Source organism: Hordeum vulgare, chromosome 2H (assembly GCF_904849725.1).
Source record: "Hordeum vulgare subsp. vulgare chromosome 2H, MorexV3_pseudomolecules_assembly, whole genome shotgun sequence".
Classification (NCBI taxonomy): domain Eukaryota; kingdom Viridiplantae; phylum Streptophyta; class Magnoliopsida; order Poales; family Poaceae; genus Hordeum; species Hordeum vulgare.
In genome coordinates, this window is record NC_058519.1 from 461,943,835 (window position 1) to 461,965,744 (window position 21,910).

A 21,910-nucleotide genomic window follows, 5' to 3' on the forward strand; every position below is an offset into this window, starting at 1 on the left:
GTGCCATGGTTCGACACGTAGATCGGAATCACACCGCGATCTGAATCGCTGTGAGTACGACTCCATCAACCATGTTCCAGTAACGCTTCCGCTTAGCAATCTTCAAAGGTATGAAGATGCTCTACCCCATTACTTGTTGATGGTTTCTCCATAGATAGATCTTTGTTTGGTGTACGAAAATTTTGAAATTACTATGTTCCCCAACAAGGCTTCCCCGTGGGTGGAGCGTATACGTCATACTCTAGGGCCTTTCATGAATTTAATAGAGAACACAATTCTCATAGACTGTGACGTTTTATAGAAAAATTCATATAAGTATGTTCCTCAGGACATGCTCTGCAGGACAACATCTCTACTTATCCAAATAAGCCACTTGGAACACATTAAGATACGAATCAACCTGCCATGCAGATTTTGAGAGTATTGCATCTTCATGGAGTGGGATAGAAAATATAGGGATACTCTCGTTCCAGGTGCCCAACAGATTGTCTCCCACTTCTACTTCACGGGATCTTCGTTCACATAGAGCGGGTTGCCACTATGGACAGCTCATACAGCAGGTCTCAAACCCATATCCATCAGTGCATTATCTATCACATTTCATGATAAACCCTTTGTGAAGGGATCTGTCAAGGTTTTAGACGTTTGGACATAATCCAACGCAATAACTCCGGAGTTCTTCAACTTTTTGTCAGATTTCAATATCCTCTTCACATGCCTTGAGGACTTCATATTATCCTTAGAACTATTTATATTTATGATCAGACTTTTAATTATCATAGTTCATCAAGATAGCGGGTATTGTTTTTTCAACCACAGGTAAGTCCATCAAGAGCTGATGAAGCCACTCTGCTTCAAAAGTGATTGCTTCTAATGCTGTGAGTTTTGCTTCCATAGTTGACCTCGTTAAGATGGTCTGCTTGCAAGACTCCACGAAACAGCACCGCCACCAAGTGTAAAAACATAACCACTTATGGCCTTAATCTCATCAACATCATATATCCAATTTGAGTCACTCTAACCCACCAGTACCCTTGGGTACCCGGTGTAGTGAAACCCAAAGCTTGTAGTGCCTTTCAAATAGCGCATAAGTCTCTCAAGTGCATGCCAATGATCATCTCCCGGATTTTCCACAAACCGGCTTAGTTTGCTCACAACAAACGAGATGTTAGGCCTCGTGGCACTCATCAAATACATGAGCGAGCCAATGATCTAAGAATACTTCTGTTGATCTCTAGCAATCCATCGATTCTTGTGAAGCAACGCACTAGCATGATATGAAGTTGGAGAAGGCTTGCAATCGCTATACCCAAAATGACTCAAGACATTGAGCACATAGTGAGACTGAAGTAGTGTAATCCCACCATTCTCATCTCTGAGCAGCTTGATTTCAGAATAACATCAACTACTCCTAGATCCTTCACCTCAAAACAACGAGATAAGAAATCCTTAACCACCTTGATTAAATCAAGGTTGGTTCCAAAGATCAGTATGTCATCGACATACAAACTGAGAATAACTCCTTCGCCCCACCATGGCGATAATACATGCACTTGTCAGCTTCGTTTACAACAAAGCCGACAGCAATTAATGTTCTCTAGAACTTCTCGTGCCACTACTTAGGAGCTTGTCTAAGGCCATATAAGGACTTCAATGACTTGCACACCTTTCCTTCCCGACCAGGTACTAAAAAACCATCGGGCTCATCCATGTAAATTTCCTCATTCAACTCTCCATTGAGGAAAGTTGTCTTAACGTACATTTGATGAACGAGAAGACCATGTGAGGCAGCCAATGACAGTAGCGCCCAAATAGTAGTCAGTCTAGCCACATGTGAGTAAGTGTCAAATAATTCATCACCTTCTTCGTGGGTATAACGCTTGGCCACAAGCCTTGCCTTGTACTTTTCAATTTTACCATCAGGTCTAAGCTTTTTCTTAAACACCCACTTACATCCCATGGGTTTGCATCCATATGGGCATTTAGTGACTTCCCAATTTCTATTAGCTAAGATGGAATTCATCTCGCCACGAATAACTTCCTTCCAGTAGTTAGCATCAGAAGATGCATAAGCTTCTGGAAGAGTCCTAGATGTGTCATCCATGAGGTACACAATGAAATCATCACCAAACGACTTTGTAGAACTTCGTCTCTTACTTCTTATAGGAGTTTCATTGTCATCATCCTCGGGATTCTCAACGTGTTCCATCACAATGGTAGGTTCAGGAATTACAAAAAATTCCTGAGAAGATAAAGTAGGTATCTCCTAATTTGATGAGTTAGACATATCCTTCATAGAAAATATGTCCTCAAAGAAAGTCGCATAATTCGAATCCATAATCGTACCAACATGCATGTCGGGTACCTCAAATTTTATTATCAAAAATATATAGCCAATGCTATGAAAAGCATAGCACAAAAAAACTAAATCCACGGTTTTTGGTCCAAGCTTGCGCTTCTTGAGAATTGGTATGTTGAATTTTGCCAAACAACCCCAAGTACGTAGGTAAGAGAGTTTCAATTTTTTCATTTCCGATTCCTCAAATGGAGTAATGGTTTTATGCTGTGTGGAACTCGGTTTAGGACATGACATGCAGTCATTAATGCCTCCCCCATCATTCCTTGGAGAGACCTGATGTGTCTAACATGGCGTTAACCAAATCAGTTAGAGCTCGGTTCTTTATTTTGGCCACCCCATTTGATCGAGGTGAGTACGGGGGCATCCTCTCATGAATTATGCCGTGTTCGAAACAAAAAGAATCAAATTCATTGGAAAAATAATCTCCACCATGATCAGACCTAAGCCTTTTGACTTTTCGATCAAGTTGTTTTTCTGCTTCAGCTTTATAGTTTTTGAAGTAGGTTAAAGCCTCATCTTTTGATTTCAGAAGGTACACATAACAATATCTAGTGGAGTCATTAGTCAACGTCATGAAATATCTCTTTCCACCTGTTGTCATCACGCCATTCATCTCACAAAGATCAGAATGAATGAGCTCTACTGGTGCCAAGTTTCTTGCCTCTGCGGTCTTGTGAGACTTGTGAGGTTGCTTAGCTTGCACACACACTTGGCACTTGGAGCTCTTGACAGTGGTGAATTTCAGAACTAAACTCAGATTGGCTAGCCACGTCATGCAACCAAACTTAATATGACAAAGTCAAGAATGCTAAATATCAGATTCAGAATTATGGCAAACATTATTAATAACTTTAGTGCAAATATCTCACAAAGATAGGCGGAACAAGCCTCCGCACTCATAGCCTTTTTCAACAATTTGCCCATACTTCGAAATTACAACTTTATTGGACTCGAAACCCAACTTAGAACCCTCTCGACACAAACAGGAACCGGTGAAGAGATTTCTATTTATGGGGGGCACATGATGAACAATTTTCATGCGCACGATCTTCCCCGAAGTAAACTTCAGATCGACCGTCCCAACACCTCGAACAATAGCATGTGACCCGTTCCCCATCAGCACGGGGGAAGTCCCTGTGACCTGATAAGAAGAAAACATGGAGGCATTAGCACAAACATGGACATTGGCATTAGTGTCAATTAACTAATATGGAGAATGACAAACTGAAAGGATGGTAGGAAAAATACCATACCCAGGATCCTTCATGACATTATCAACGATGACAAGATTGGCGGACTTGCCGCTCTTCTCAACTTCGTGCTCCTCATAGCGGTTGGGATGTCTCGGAGCCAAGTGATTTGGATCACCACAGACATGGCATAGTCCCTTCCCCTTCTTATGGGAAGTCTTCTTGAAGTTGGTAGAGTGTGATGGCTTGTTCCTTGCAACAAACTTGCCTTTGCCCTGAGTTTTGTTCTTGTTGTTTTGGGTGTTGTTGAGATGGAAGTTCTTCTTATGTACCATGTGGGCACAAGAAACTCCCTCAACAGCTTGAGCACGTGTGTCTTTTTCTCCCGCCTTCTCTTCAACATCGAGAGATCCAATGAGATCCGAAACAGAAAACTCTTGCCGTAGTTTTATCACGGCAGATGTCCTCGTGAAAGGACTTAGTGGTGAAGCCATCGCAACTATGTGGCGACTCAAAGGGGTTGATTGGGAATGACAGGCGAGTTTACCCAGGTTCAACCCCTCTAGTGGAGGAAAAAGCCTACGTCCTGCTTTGTGTGTATTGATGATGAAATCGATTACAAGGGTGCGGTTTCGCCTAACCTAGCTCTCGTTTGATTGTAACTTAACCCTATTAGCCCTAGAGACCCGCCTTTATATACATGTCGAGACCCCAAGTTTACAAGAGTCCGGGTCACGTTATGATTCGTGACCTATTATGTTTCTAACTCGCCTCACTCCTTCAAGCAAGGAAACTCATGGCGACCTTCTCCCTTGTGGGCCAAGAGTCACCATCTTTGTGTCCTGGGCCGCCGCCGACTCTCATCAATGAAACACCTTGCGCCTCCTGCCTTGTATGCCACATCCCATCTTGGGTGTGAATGTTGAGCCGCCATCATCTTGACCCGACCTCATAGGATGGGTCATATGGCCCTCTTCATTAGGCCCAGATTGACTTGAATTTATTCATGTCAATAGTCTTTGCTTTGCCCTTGGCGGCTCGTGTGCAACCCATGTTTTTGTCTCCTGAGGCAGAAATGTCAGCTTCAAATGTCTTCTTAAGCTCTCCCTCCGTTTATTAATGACGTTACCCGCCCCAGGATCCTAGGGTTTTAATGATGTCATCACAAAGTCTCTTTTGGCTTATCCATTTATCCCAAAAATCTAGGCGCCATCAGCTCCTAAATTTACTGCACCTCCTGGATTCCCATGCCTGCCGTTTTCTTTTCTGCTCCCGGTCTTTAAATACTCGTGAGGGGTCCCTCTTCATTTTTACATCGCTTCCCTGATTCTTCTTCGTCTTCCTCCAGCTCGGACTTTCATCGTGCTGACACTGTGCGACCTCCATCATCGAGCGATCTGAACCAGGGACACCACACCACGCGACTGCACTTCCGCATCGCGGGTATCCTCCACCGTGTCAGCGCCATCAGGTAAGTCCTTTCCTCTTCCCAGATCTGCTTATTAACTCATTGTAGCTCATTATAGTTCGTCGGAGTTCAGCCTGTGTTCGTCGCCATTGCTGACCTGCTTGATTCTTCAATGAATCTTTCCCATCGTTAGGGTGCGGTAGATGTAGTGATCTGGTCCCTTGTATATCTTCCCCTAGATGCATTCTAAGATCCGTAAATAATGACCTACCACTGCTTTCATATGTTGTCACCTAGGGTTATTGAATTTTTCCCCTTTTTGAACCTTTGGTAGATCCATACCTTTATGTAATTTGGTAGAAACCTGTTTGTCCCACACTTAGTAAAATCTGAAATCTCGACCCCTTTGTAAACCTCCTTTAATCTTTTACCGGCTTCCTTGTTAGGATCGTAAATCCTTTGTAAACTGCATTTGCATTAGGGCGACTTGAACACAACTGCAAACCGCCCACCTTCTAGTGCCATTTCTGTTGCTCCTCGTGGCGACTCATATCTGGGCTACTTTAAGAATAATTTTGTTGCGTGTATCCACCTAAGCTATTTCAATCCAAATTGTTTGCTTCTTGCCCCTTTTTTCTTTTAGATAACCCGCCAAATACGCTTCTGCAGATCTTGTCTTTCTGAAAACATCAACATGACCAAACCGTCCACATGCAACTGGGTGCCTTCTATGGTCACAAACTAAGTACTCAATGAATATGTAGTTGTTGGAATCTTGCCATCTTAGGAGACCATTGGTTGGCGAAGCGCCTATGTGGAAGAAAGACCCGCCCCGCTGAAAGAGATGTTGTAATTTTCATCGACCACTTTGAACATGGTTTTGCACCTCCAGGGTCAAATTCTTCACATATATCTTGTGCTTTTCTAACCTCCATCCTCAAGACTTGTGCCCCAATTCCATGACCAACTTATGCGAGTTCCAAGTATTTTGTGACGTTTACTTGGGGATAGAACCTTCTGTTCCTATATTCCGGGAATACTTTTATCTTAATCGTGAGACTGAATTTGTTGATAGACCCCGCTTGGAGCTTGGCGGAGTCAATATACATAGGCGAAGGGAGTGTCGGTTTCCAGCCACCTCATTGTCCAGCCATCCTAAGGGCTGGGGTAAGACCTGGTTTTACTGCAAGGATACATCCCATGCTAAAGAGTATCCACTGTTGGGTTACAGAGATGAACGTTTCCCAACGAACTTTGAGGTACCCGACCCGATTACTAATACAAAGCATACTCAACTCGCCATAAAGAGGAAGGTAGGCGGCTCATCAACGAATCCAAGTGCAAACGAAATGGAAACACAGGAGCTTAATCCTCCAGAGTCGACTGGTCCTGATGAAACTCGCGTTGAACCCCCAGAGCTCGCCAAGACGCATGTGATGATCTACCTTCTCGTGATGAATACATGAATACCAATGACGTGGTCATGGAGGCAAACCAACAAATTGATTCCAATCCGCCAAGTCCTCTTGAGACAAACAAAAAATCCGCTCCTTCGAAAGAAGAAGTTTTAGTTACTAGGACGGGTTTTAATGTTCCCGTCTTCACTATGTTGGCCAAGCACACTACCAAGGATGAAACACTTGACAAGGGGAAAAACAAAGTTGAGCTTCGCAATATTGAAAAACTTTCCTTTGAAGAGTTGCACTCTGGTTATCTGAATCGCCTCTCCATAAGCCGAGAAATGGAGACCAACCTAGTAGGCATGATGAGGAAACGCTATGAGGTATATCCATACTTATCTCATATTCTATTCCCCCTTATGTATCCCCCAAGGTCCGAGTCGTATTATTGAAGATGAGTCGGGTCTTGATATAAAATTGCTGAAATTTGATGTGTAGCCCCCAAGGGCCGGGTCATCTTCTTGGAGATGAGTCGGGTCTTGATATAGAATAGTTGAAAGTTGACCCGTAGCCCCCAAGGGTCGGGTCATCTTCTTGGAGATGAGTTGGGTCTTAATATAGAGTACTTGAAAGTCGACCTGTAGCCCCCAGGGGTCAGGTCATCTTCTTGGAGATGAGCCGGGTCTTAATATAATGTAGCTGAAAGTCGACCCGTAGCCCCCAAGGGTCGGGTCATCTTCTTGGAGATGAGCCGGGTCTTAATATAGAGTAGTTGAAAGTCGACCCATAGCCCCCAAGGGCCAGGTCACCTTCTTGGAGATGAGTCAGGTCTTTTGATAGACTTAAAACTGATATACATTAGCCCCCATGTCTAAAGTATATTGCTAACAATCTGCTTGACACTTGTGACAATCCTTCTCACAACCCCCAGGCATTATTATGCACCTAGGTGTTGGCTCATAAAATGAACTTGATACTCATCTCGATATGTTGTAATGCAGGGGACTGTAACTCTAGCCGGCTCTGAATTAGATAGTAAGAGAAAAATCCTTGGGCAATAAAAGGATGCCCGAGCCACAACTGATGAAAAACTCCGAGTTGCTTGTGAAGAAATAGAGAGAATCAAAGCTGACTTGAAGGCTTTCAAAGAAACTTCGAAGACTGAAAAATCCGCTTTGACTAAGCGTGCTGAAGTCGCCGAAAAGAAGCTAAAACCAATCACTGAAGAGTTGAATGGCCTAAAACGCCATATCTCCCAGATGACAATTGTTGTATTTGGTAAGTAGTATATGATGAACTACCTATGATAACGTGTGATGATCAAACCTATCATAGAATAAAAACCCGCCACACGGCTCATATGCGTAAAAACTTGTTTGCAGGTCTCCGGACTCGTAATCTTCAGGATGATTGCATTGTAAAATTGAAAGCTTTATATACTCTTACAAAGCAGTTGTATGCTCGAAGCATGATGACAATCAGAGTTGTAATGGGTGAAAATACCCTACAAAATTCATCCCTCACGTGCTAAGACGGCTCTCAAAAATCCCCAAGCCAATCAAGGAACTGAATAGGTCGGCTGCCCGAAAAGGCGATATAGCTGCATTGATCCAGGCATTGGCATACGCATCTAAGCTCACACGAGAAGGAATCACTAGAGGTTTCCATGAAACCAAAGAAGACGGGTTGTCTTTTGCTTAGGAGGATTATACCAATTGTGTAAGGGTGTCTCATCTGCAGCGAGTCATCTAGCAGCGGAAGTTAACCTGAAGTCTTATCAACCGACTTACAATGATGACGTACGAGTTCGACCTCCCGGTTATGAGCCGATGAACTTAACTCCTCAAGGTCGTAAGCCTCTCTTTGCCCCTGAAGTTGACCTATCCCCAATATTGCACGAAGAAGCTGAATTCCACACTTCAAGCCATTGCAATTGGGATATGGGTAATCTTCAAATCCAGGACCTAGAAGACCCTCCACAGGCTGACACGGAGGCGTTTTAGCAACCCGGACTTTTTTGAAGTTTACCCGGCACAACTTTGTGAGCGGAGGAAATATGCGATTGCGTTAAAGCTTGGACACAACTTATTTGGGCTCTGTGTATGCCTTCATGCATGCTGAAACTTTTTGCACAACTATTTTAATATAAGCCGCCTTTTTGAATTTTACTTTCTTGCAATTGGATATTTCCTTCACAAGAAAGATGACTTCATAGCCACGATGCTTTGCATGAGCCGATAGGGATACTGAATCCTTCCCTGGAAAACATAACACAACATAGGTGTACTGCCCAAGATGCGGTCCTAACTTTATTCTAGCGCGAGGGCCTCGACGGGGATAGAAACACATCTCGTCGTTTCATAAGAATGGACATCGTTACAAGTACATGTACTAAAAAGATGAGTACAAGGAGTTGGCGTACACTCGCCACAAGCTACATCAGAGTCACGTGAGCACAATACATCCAATCATCATGAAGAAGAGTAGGGTCTATCTACGGACGAAAACAAACTATAAAAGAACGACGTCCATCCTTGCTATCCCAGGCTGTCGGCCTGAAGCCCATCCTAGATCGAGGAGGAAGAATAAGAAACTCCAAATAGCACAATCAACGCGCTCACATCAAAGTAACTCCTTACATGTACCTGCAACTAGTGTTGTAGTAATCTGTGAGCCACAGGGACTCAACAATCTCATTTCCAAAGGTATCAAGACTAGCACAACTTAATGGGTGAGGTATGGTTAAGGGGTGAGGCTGCAACAAGTGACTAAGCATTTATTTGAGGTGGCTAACTTATGAGTACAAGAATAAAGAGGGGGTGATCTACGCATATGTAGCGACCCGACTCAAAACGAGTCAAGCCTCTGTGTATCTGTGCCATCCCTGGATCAGTATGCTGGCACATACAGTACATCAATGTATATATCAAAGTGCAATCACATGTAAATAGCGTAAAACTGATATATACCTTAAATATCTCAGCGGAAACAGTCAAGGGAGTGGAGTCCCAATAAACACCAACGGCAAGTTGAGTGTAGACCGTAACCCTGAATCGTACTCTTACTCGTCGAAGAAAAATATCTGCAACATAAGACGTTGCAGCCGTGTAGGTCAGCATATTGAATATGCCGGCAAGTCACATATGAGAGGGGTGAAAAGTAATCATCTATACTATATGCATATATGGCAGGTGGGGCTATAAGTTTTTAGCGTAAAGCAAATTTTCTCCTACAACAAGAGGGGGCTAAAAGCAAAATGTTACTACTTTGTTGGTTGTTAACGAGATGGTTCCGCCAACCAGTTCTCGTACCCGATTTGTTAATAATTACCCTCATCAAATATATTTAATGGTGTTGAGAAATCCAGATAACTTCAGTTCCTTTGGCTCAAGTTTTCCATGACCGTGGACACGGCTAATCGATTAGGTTTGAGTACTCTGCAGAGTTTTGCACACGTTCCCCACAAGATTTGATCGCCTCCGAGTATGTCCTCGCACTTCAGGGTGTGTGAAGACCGGATGATCAAAACATGGTCTTTCAACGGGTCCCTCTGAATCCCTGTCGGTGCCCATCCATTCCTACCATTCGTCTACATCTGTTAGCACCGCCTGTCCAGAGTCGCCGCGTTGTCCAACCAAGCTAGAGCCCATAATGACTTGTGGCTGTGCAGGTAAGCCTTGGGTCTTGAAAATATCCGTCCGTCCCTTTGAGCCTGGGTGAAGCTTTCCGCAGGATGTCATGGCCTCTCCAGCATCCCGGGTCATCCACTAGGTTCTCCAGGGAGCCGATCAACCATCCTTCACCCAGAGTTGCATTGCGTCCGAGGTCTTGAAAATCTTGTCTTAACCGGTCTTGATTATTTAATCAACCTCGCATCACTCGGGTTATGCACTCAACCGAATTCCCGTCTACTCAAGCATAGAAATATGAAATTTGTCGTCCCGGGGCCAAGTATCGGGGTTGTTGGGTGCCTACCACATGACACTACAAACTATACTAAAATTTCCAAGTACCTACTGAACATGCAATTGGGCATAGGATGGTAGAACTACGATGCATAAAACATAGGTGATAGTATGATCAAAGTGACTTGCCTGGTGATGTTGACGAAGAAGAATTTCTCGAGAAAATAACTTGATAGACTACTCGTCACTCTCCGATGAAATCTATATATCAAACATATCATTCACATAAGCACTCATACTAGCAATCATTCTAGCAATCAATACAAAAGAGAGAGCGAATAGGAATCCGAAGGAAACTTCAAATAAGACTAGAGAGTCCTCTACTACATCAAACACTAAATGATTTTTTTCCAACAGAAAATAATAACAAGGAACTAAGATATAAATCTAAATAAGATAAAATAAAACTTTTTGAAAGTATTCCCAAACGGGATTTGAAACAGTGGAGAAACCAATTGCAAGTTACTAAGGAACTAGAATTGATTTCATGATAACAAATAAAAATAAAATCAAAACTTGTTGTAAAACTACTATTTACTAACATAAACAAAACAATAATCTTTCTGAAATAATAAAGAAAATATTTTAAAAACAAATATAGAAAATGAATTAGTCGTAATCCTAAAAGAGGTGAAACAGAAATTGTTTCACAAGAAACCATAAGCTAAAATACTCAAACAAATCTGAATTTTTTACCACCGATACATAAGATCACTAGTGATCAGTAGCAAAAGAATCAAATTAGAAGCTATTTTTAAACTCCTGGAATAAGCAAAACAAGGTTTAAACTAAATCTTATCTAATTCAAATTTGAAAATTTCAAACATAGACAAGTTATATGTTTTTAAAAACTACAGGAAATTTGTGAGCTACTGGAAAAAGAATCAACTCTATTGGACTTCGGGATCAAAAGCTATGGCCAAAACAAAATTGGAACTTTTCTGTTTTTGAACTAAATCTGAAAAAATAAAAAAAAATAGGGAATCCATGTGGCGGCTTCTGATTGGCTGATGGGTGTGCGTGGCATAGGCTAAACAGCGAATGGCCGAAGTATAAGAAAAAGTTCTCTCGCTAAAAGTTAAGTGAATAAAAACCAGTGGTTTTTGTTTAAAAACTGAAAGGTTATCCTACTCTAATCTACACCGTGGGATCTAGATCTAAGGGCAGAACTACACAATAAAAAAAACAGGACAAGTAAAAGAAAAAAAAGGAGGAGAGGGGCCTTACCGTGATGAACGCAGCGCTGGCTGGGCCCTTCTCCGGCGAGGGGGGGGGGGCAACTCCGGCGGGGGGTGGGGGTCGCCGGCGGGAGGGGGGGTGGGGTGGCAGGGGGGGGCGGTGGAGGGGGGTGGGGGGGCGACGGGGTGGAGAGACCTGCAGGGGGGGGCGACGTGGTGGAGTTTTCTGGCGAGCTTCTGGTCAGGGCGATGGGGAGGGGTGTGCAGCGAGGTGGAGGGGCCGACGAGGTGGGGTGGCGACGGTGGGGAGGTGGTGGCGGGGTGAGGTGGGCTCGGCAGGGAGGGGAGGGTGCAGGGGGGCCGACGGGAGGAGCTCCTGGCGAGTTCTCTGGTGCCGACTCCGGCGAGGTGCAGGGGGAGGAGGAGGTGGGGAGAGGCGGTGGTTTTAACAGGAATGGAACGAGGAGGCCATGGGGGTTCTTATAGAGGCGATGGGAGGTGCTGGGAGGGAAGGTACTTCGCGAATCCCGGAGATGGGGATTCCTGTGTCCATGGCAGGGAAAGTTCGTGTGACGTGAAGAAGAGAATAGAGGAGGAAGAAGATCTCTGTTGGGGCAGAATAGGAAAGTGCTTAATGGGCCAGCAGGAGTTTCCAAATAAAAGGGATTCCTTTCCTATTTTTAAAACTAGGAAACTAAAACGATAAAAGGGAATTCAAATCAATTCGGAATAAGGAGTTTCTATATACTAAAATTATCAGAAAAATAAAATATAAATGATGGGCATTTTTCCACGGCAAAAATAAAAACTTCAGAAAAAATTATTTTCACAAAATTGCCTAAAAGATTTATTTTGTTTTGCAAATAATTTTCAAATGACCCTCTAAGTTTTTTTGGGTTCAAATAACTTTCAAAATGCCCGTGTGTTTGAGGGTCATGTTCCTCCGCTCTTTCTTGCGTGCAAGAATTTTGTCGGGGCATTTTTCTTGGGGAAGAAAAATATAGAAGCAAGGGCAAATATTTTGAAAGGATTCAAATGCAAACTCCGTTCAAATTCTTTATAGTTGAAGAAGTCATGTCATCTTCTCTCTTTGCTTTTAAAAGGTTGAATTTGAATTCATCGGAGATGGGGAAAGTCATTTTATTCCCTCTCATTCAAAAGTTTTTGAAAAGTTTCAAATTTCACACAATTTTCAATCACTCGAACAAACAAAAAAATCAATCTAATAATTATATTAACATTCCAAAAATTTATAATTTTGGGATGTTACAAGCTACCACACTTAAAATGAATCTCGTCCTCGAGATTCAGAGAGGCTAGAAAGAAAGGTTAGGGTTTGGGGGTCTTCGAACAAATCCAATCTCCGGCAAGGTGGGATGCTACCACACTTAAAATGAGAGGTACTAGTCCCTCAAAATTTTAACAATCCTCTGGGGTTTTGGCAACTGACATCGCACAGTCTTAATATTAAATCCTTTGGTGATGCTCTCTCGTTGATATAAGCTTCTTCCGTCACTGGGTCTTCTTAACTGACAGTCTCGTGGTCAATTCTAAATAACATATCGATGGTTCTCATGGTGGTCTACCATTTGTGGTTATCCTGCAGAGAGAGGGGTCTTGGTTTCATTCTCACCGTAAAATTTCCTACGCATGACAACAAATGCCATGTACATGGGCTTTCCTTGTACCACTCTAAGGCTTAAACAGAAGCTTCAAAGAACGTCGTCTCTCTATATGGGTAAGTCTCCCAGATTTACCATTCCGAATAGCAAGATAAATGATAAGAGTAAGTCGTCATGGTGATCAATCCATTCCGCACCCAAATCATTTCTCTGTATAAGGTTTAGTGAATCTCGCTTTCTAACACTTGGGCATCCTCACAAGCGTTGCAGAGTTTTCTCTTGTCCACGAACGAAGTTCGGATAATCCATTGGTTCTGCAAGCTGAACAAAACATCTATCGTATCTTCACAACTCTCAGGTTTTTCGTATGCTCCTAAGAAAACGTTTGCTGATCCATCATAGCTTCTTTCCATAAATCATATTCATTTCATAATCAATCCTTTATTACATCCTTAATTTATCCTCAAAAACTTGAATTCAAAGTACTCTATTACAAATGCTGCCATCCACATGGTTCGGTATGGTCGAGCATTTCTGCCAACTTTATTCATCTACCTCTCTTGGAGATACTTTAGTTCCACTGGAACTTTCCAATGTGCTCCTTGAAATCATCCATCTTTTGCTTCATCATGGTGGACATGAGTTTCATCTCCATCATCTCCGCATGCATCTCACTTAGGTATTCCTGGGTATGACGGAGTCTTGCTTCAATTATTTCTCCAATCTGACGTATGGCTTCCATGGCAGCTTCACGAACAACATCAAAGAAGGTTGCTCGTGGTACACGTGAAGTGAAAAAGTATTGCCCCATAGTCTTTGGACAAACTCCTTTCACATGGTGGAGGTGTACTTCCACATACCAAAGTTCTACTCCACTTTCCATGAATGGGTAGCCTTTGTAGACTGCATCTCCTTCAAGGTGAATGTGCTTCATCATGTCCTTCAGGATTTTCAGGTAATCATGATCACTGGTCAGGGTCATGATCGTTTCTGGGCCCTTGAGGAATGACTCGTAGAGAGTTGTCTTCTGCAGGTGTCAGTAAATAGGTACTCAGAGGAATGTATGTGTCTCCTTGGTAATCATGGTACACTCCTACTCAATGGATCCTGTGGGTTTACCGATTACTACCACACTTAAATGAATTATACTCATGCCTGCATAGACCATATTTTCTCATATCCGCATAATGTTCAGAGATCTTTGTTCGATGAGAAACAACGCATACATTTTCAACATAGACAATCATGAGACAATAATTTCCATTTATTCATGATGTTATTACAATCTCAGGAACTTCTGTTACAAAAATTTCACTCCATGATCTCATGAAAAACAAGAGTGCTTCAGATTACACTTATTGCCATGGTCAAAGCTTAACTACTCCATTCTAGCTTTCTTCCTTTGTGGACAATCGCTGGCAAAATGTCCTGCTTCCTTGCAACAAAAGCAAATGAGTTCTGACAAGTCTCGAGGTGTCTTAGTGTTTTCCTTTGCTCCTTGGGATCCCGGCTTCCTTCCTGAGCACATGTATTTGTGGTGGCCAAATTTCATACACTTGTAACATCTGACATGACCCAGGTCTTTGTCTGCAGAGATTTGGTTCTTCCGAGGGTACTTTTTCTTCTTTCCGGACTCCTTTATTTTGGCCAGTTCTTCTATTTCAAGTGGATCAAACTCCACTTCTTCCATCGGGAAGTTTCCCAGATACTCTTGGCTTCTCTTCATGCAGTCCTGTGAATAATGTCCTTCTTCTCCACATGAGTAGCATTATTGGAGAAAAATCTGGTCAGACCTTGTCCATGAGGGTCTTCAATATTTTCGTTCATCACTGGCTCTTCTAGAATCTTCTTCTTGAGTGTTTCCTTCACTGCATCTTTTTGCTGCTTGACAACTTGTTGTACCTTGGGGTAAATGTGACACTGAGCTGGGTAGTGGCTGGTTCCTTCACAAAGGAAACAAGTCACCTGACTACTTGGGCACTCCTCAGCTGGGTAATTTTCTTCACAATGAGTGCATCCATCCTTGTGTTCTTCCTGGGTGTGTCCAATTTCTCCACAGATCTTGCATGCACAAGTCTTCTCCTTTGGATTGTCATAGCACTTCCGAACGAGACGGGATCTTAACAGGGTGTTCTTGAATTCGTCCCAAGTTTCTACTCCACTAAATCCTTGTATGGCATGGTGCATTTTCCACCAGATTGCAGCACTTTGTGTAAAGTACTGAAGAGCGTGTTCCACTTCATACTTCCTTGAGATCAAGTTGCTCCCGAAGTGGTTCTCCATGTTTTGAATCCATAAATCAGCCTCCAGCTGGGTCATTGGTCCAGAGACTACAAGTCCAGCTTCATACTCCATCTGGTAGGGTTGAGGTTTTGGGGATGAGACGGGTAAGAGAGGGAGGGAGATACACACAATACAAACAATATTTTTGAGAATAGGTTTTATTTGTGGCCGTTGGAAAACACACACCAATGATGGCTCACAATTCATCGTATCTAACGTGAGTATATAAAAGGGGTTTGGACTTCTAATGGTCATATAAATATTCAAACACTTCAGGGTCTTCGAATTCTTCGGGTCTTGAGAGTCTTCAATTGGTGCAGCTTCAACTGCATGATGAAATCCTCTTTACTTTGAAGTGGGAGCCGGTTGATCCTTCACGTGGTCAAAGGGGAAAGGGCATTGTCTAACTATTTGAGGTGAGAGAGAACGTTCGATGAAATCAGAAGAGATGAGAAGTAAACGGTGTTCTTCAAAAATAGAAATTTTGAGAGAACCTTTCCTAAGAAATTTCCAGTTTCTAGGGTCGCGTCCTACAGTCAACATGTGCTCTGATACCATTTCTGTAGCGACCCGACTCAAAACGAGTCAAGCCTCTGTGTATCTGTGCCATCCCTGGATCAGTATGCTGGCACACACAGTACATCAATGTATATATCAAAGTGCAATCACATGTAAATAGCGTAAAACTGATATATACCTTAAATATCTCAGCGGAAGCAGTCAAGGGAGTGGAGTCCCAATAAACACCAACGGCAAGTTGAGTGTAGACCGTAACCCTGAATCGTACTCTTATTCGTCGAAGAAAAATATCTGCAACATAAGACGTTGAAGCCGTGTAGGTCAGCATATTGAATATGCCGGCAAGTCACATATGAGAGGGGTGAAAAGTAATCATCTATACTATATGCATATATGGCAGGTGGGGCTATAAGTTTTTAGCGTAAAGCAAATTTTCTCCTACAACAAGAGGGGGCTAAAAGCAAAATGTTACTACTTTGTTGGTTGTTAACGAGATGGTTCCGCCAACCAGTTCTCGTACCCGAGTTGTCAATAATTACCCTCATCAAATATATTTAATGGTGTTCAGAAATCCAGATAACTTCAGTTCCTTTGGCACAAGTTGTTCATGACCGTGGACACGGCTAATCGATTAGGTTTGAGTACTCTGCAGAGTTTTGCACACGTTCCCCACAAGATTTGATCGCCTCCGAGTATGTCCTCGCACTTCAGGGTGTTTGAAGACCGGATGATCAAAACATGGTCTTTCAACGGGTCCCTCTGAATCCCTGTCGGTGCCCATCCATTCCTACCGTTCGTCTACATCTGCTAGCACCGCCTGTCCAGAGTCGCCGCGTTGTCCAACCAAGCCAGAGCCCATAATGGCTTGTGGCTGTGCAGGTAAGCCTTGGGTCTTGAAAATATCCGTCCGTCCCTTTGAGCCTGGGTGAAGCTTTCCGCAGGATGTCATGGCCTCTCCAGCATCCCGGGTCATCCACTGGGTTCTCCAGGGAGCCGATCAACCGTCCTTCACCCAGAGTTGCATTGCGTCCGAGGTCTTGAAAATCTTGTCTTAACCGGTCTTGATTATTTAATCAACCTCGCATCACTCGGGTTATGCACTCAACCGAATTCCCGTCTACTCAAGCATAGAAATATGAAATTTGTCGTCCCGGGGCCAAGTATCGGGGTTGTTGGGTGCCTACCACATGACACTACAAACTATACTAAAATTTCCAAGTACCTACTCAACATGCAATTGGGCATAGGATGGTAGAACTACGATGCACAAAACATAGGTGATAGTATGATCAAAGTGACTTGCCTGGTGATGTTGACGAAGAAGAATTTCTCGAGAAAATAACTTGATAGACTACTCATCACTCTCCGATGAAATCTATATATCAAACATATCATTCACATAAGCACTCATACTAGCAATCATTCTAGCAATCAAAACAAAAGAGAGAGCGAATAGGAATCCGAAGGAAACTTCAAATAAGACTAGAGAGTCCTCTACTACATCAAACACTAAATGATTTTTTTCCAACAGAAAATAATAACAAGGAACTAAGATATAAATCTAAATAAGATAAAATAAAACTTTTTGAAAGTATTCCCAAACGGGATTTGAAACAGTGGAGAAACCAATTGCAAGTTACTAAGGAACTAGAATTGATTTCATGATAACAAATAAAAATAAAATCAAAACTTGTTGTAAAACTACTGTTTACTAACATAAACAAAACAATAATCTTTCTGAAATAATAAAGAAAATATTTTAAAAACAAATATAGAAAAGGAATTAGCCGTAATCCTAAAAGAGGTGAAACAGAAATTGTTTCACAAGAAACCATAAGCTAAAATACTCAAACAAATCTGAATTTTTTACCACCGATACAAAAGATCACTGGTGATCAGTAGCAAAAGAATCAAATTAAAAGCTATTTTTAAACTCCTGGAATAAGCAAAACAAGGTTTAAACTAAATCTTATCTAATTCAAATTTGAAAATTTCAAACATATACAAATTATATGTTTTTTAAAAACTACAGGAAATTTGTGAGCTACTGGAAAAAGAATCAACTCTATTGGACTTCGGGATCAAAAGCTATGGCCAAAACAAAATTGGAACTTTTCTGTTTTTGAACTAAATCTGAAAAAATAAAACAAATAGGGAATCCATGTGGCGGCTTCTGATTGGCTGATGGGTGTGCGTGGCATAGGCTAAACAGCGAATGGCCTATCTGTTTTTTTTCCTCTAGTGGTTTCATGTGAACGTCGACTACATAACACTTCACCATTATCTGGGCCTAGAGGAAGGCATTGGGAAGTAGTAAGTAGATGATGGGTTGCTAGAGTGACACAAGATTAAACCCTAGTTTATGTGTTGCTTCGTAAGGGGCTGATTTGGATCCACTAGTTTAATGCTATGGTGAGACTTTGTCTTAATTCTTCTTTCGTAGTTGCGGATGCTTGCGAGAGGGGTTAATCATAAGTGGTATGCTTGCCCAAGTAAGGGCAGTACCCAAGCGCCGGTCCACCCACATATTAAACTATCAAAGTAGCGAACGCGAATCATATGAACATGATGAAAACTAGCTTGACCGAAATTCCCATGTGTCCTCGGGAGCGCTTTACTTACTATAAGACTTTGTCGAGGCTTGTCCCTTGCTACAAAAGGGATTGGGCCACTTTTCTGCACTGTTGTTACTTTTGTTACTTGATACTTGCTGCGAATCATCTTGTGTCACAGCTACTTGTTACCGATAATTTTAGTGCTTGCAGAGATTACCTTGCTGAAAACCACTTGTCAGATCCTTCTACTCCTCGTTGGGTTTGACATTCTTACTTATCGAAAGGACTACGATAGATCCCCTATACTTGTGGGTCATCAAGACTCTTTTCTGGCACCGTTGCCGGGGAGTGAAGCGCCTTTGGTAAGTGGAATTTGGTAAGGAAACATTTATATAGTGTGCTGAAATTTTGTCACTTGTCACTATGGAAACTAATCCTTCGAGGATCTTGTTTGGGGCATCTTCACCTCGAACGGAAGCACAAGGAGTTGCTCCTCAACCTTCTGCACCTACTGAAAATATTTGCTATGAATTTCCTTCGGGTATGCTTGAGAAACTGCTGGCTAATCCTTTTACAAGAGATGGAATATCACATCCAGAATTGCATCTAGTCTATGTAGATGAAGTTTGTGGTTTATTTAAGCTTGCCGGTTTGCCCGAGGATGAGGTCAAGAAGAAGTTCTTTCCCTTATCTTTGAGGGATAAAGCATTGACATGGTATAGGCTATGTGATGATACTGGATCATGGAACTACAACCGGTTGAAATTGGAATTTCATCAAAAGTTTTATCCTATGCATCTAGTACACCATGATCGGAATTATATTTATAATTTTTGGCCTCATGACAGAGAAAGCATCGCTCAAGCTTGGGGGAGGCTTAAATCAATGTTATATTCATGCCCCAACCATGAGCTCTCGAGAGAAATTATCATTCAGAACTTCTATGCTCGGCTTTCTCATGATGATCGCACCATGCTTGACACTTCTTGTACTGGTTCTTTTATGAAGAGAGATATTGACTTCAAATGGAATTTATTGGAAAGAATTAAACGCAACTCTAAATATTGGGAGCTTGATGAAGGTAAGGAGTCAGTTATGAATTTCAAGTTTGATTGCGTTAAATCCTTTGTCGAAACTAATACTTTTTTGTGATTCTAGCGCTAAGTATGGACTTGACTCTGAGATAGTAGCTTCATTGTGTGAATCATTTGCTGCTCATATCGATCTCCCCAAAGAGAAGTGGTTTAAATATCATCCTCACTTAGAAGTCAATGTAGTTAACCCCAATCCAGTTGAAGAGAAAGTCATTGCCTATAATGATCCTATTGTTCCTAGTGCTTACATTGAGAAACCACCTTTCCCTGTTAGGATAAAGAATCATTCTAAAGCTTCAACTGTGATACATAGGGGCTACATTAGAACACCTACACCCTCTGAGCCAATTAGAGTTGAACCTAGCATTGCTATTATCAAAGACCTCCTGTCAGACAATGTTGATGGCCATGATATTCACTTCTGTGAAGATGCTGCTAGAATTGCTAAGCCACACGCTAGAGACAAACATAGGCCTGTTGTTGGCACGCCTGTTTTTTTTGTTAAGATAGGAGATCATTTTTATCATGGTTTATGCGACGTGGGTGCTAGTGTTAGTGCAATACCTCAATCCTTATATGATGAAATTAAAGACGAGATTGCACCTGTTGAGATGGAACCTATTGATGTCACTATTCTGCTTGCCAATAGAGATACTATCTGCCCTATGGGAATTGTTAGAGATGTTGAAGTCTTGTGTGGTAAAACGAAGTATCCTGCTAATTTCCTCGTTCTTGCTACCACACAAGATAGCTTTTGTCCCATCATATTTGGCAAACCCTTCCGCAATACAGTCAATGCTCATATTGACTGTGAAAAGCAAACTGTCACTGTTGGCTTTGAAGGTGTGTCACATGAGTTCAATTTCTCCAAGTTTGGTAGACAACCTCAAGAAAAAGAGTTGCCTAGTAAGGATGAAATTATTGCCCTAGCTTCTATTTTCGTGCCTCCTACTGATCCTTTAGAGCAATACTTGCTTGAGCATGAAAATGATATGCATATGGATGAAAGGGATGAGATAGATAGAGTTATCTGATGACCCACAAGTATAGGGGATCAATCGTAGTCCTTTTGATAAGTAAGAGTGTCGAACCCAATGAGGAGCAGAAGGATCTGACAAGTGGTTTTCAGCAAGGAAATATCTGCAAGCACTGAAATTATCGGTAACAAGTGATGGTCTGGTGAGATGATTCTTAGCGAGCAACAAGTAAAAAAAGTAGCAACGGTGCAACAAAGTGGCCCAATCCCTTTTGTAGCAAGGGACAAGCCTGGACAAAGTCTTATAGGAGAAAAAACGCTCCCGAGGACACACGAGAATTTCTATCATGCTAGTTTCATCATGTTCATATGATTCGCGTTCGTTACTTTGATAGTTTGATATGTGGGTGGACCGACGCTTGGGTACTGCCCTCACTTGGACAAGCATCCCACTTATGATTGACCCCTCTCGCAAGCATTCGCAACCATGAAAGAAGAATTAAGACAAAGTGTAACCATAGCATTAAACTAGTGGATCCAAATCAGCCCCTTACGAAGCAACGCATAAACTAGGGTTTAAGCTTCTGTCACTCTAGCAACCCATCATCTACTTACTACTTCCCAATGCCTTCCTCTAGGCCCAAATAATGGTGAAGTGTTATGTAGTCGACGTTCACATAACACCACTACAGGAAAAACAACATACAACACATCAAAGGAACCTTACAAGTACCAATCGGAGTCGCGAGATGGAGATTGGTTACAAGAGATGAACTACGGTTTGGAGATGAGATGGTGCTGATGAAGATGTTGATGGTGATGAGTGATACGTCTCCAACGTATCTATAATTTTTGATTGCTTCATGCTTTTATCCTTTCAAACTTTGGATATTTTGTATGCCTTATATATATTTTTTGGGACTAACTTATTAACTCAGTGCCAAGTGCCAGTTCTATTTTTTCGTAACAGAAAAAGATCGGGAAGCCGGAGAATCATGGCAGGGGGCCACCACGGACCCCACAAGCCCTCATGGTGCGGCCAGGGGGGCGTGCCCCCCTGGCTTGTGGGCTGAATTTTTGCGCCTATATATTCCCTAAAAACCAGGGTTCTGCTCAAGTTCCGCCTCGTGGCGGTGGCGAATCCACGAAAAAGCTCCTCCTTGATTTTTTTCCTGGACAAAACCCTTCATATAGCAAAAGAGGGGGGCCAGTGGGCCAGCAGGCTGCCCACAAGCCCCCTTGGTGCGACAAGGGGGTGGCCACGCCAAGCAGGCTTGTGGCCACCTGCTGGCGCCCCTCTGGCGCTTCTTCAGCCCAGTATTTTTTATAAATCCGGAAAAAATCCTGTTGATTTTTACGGC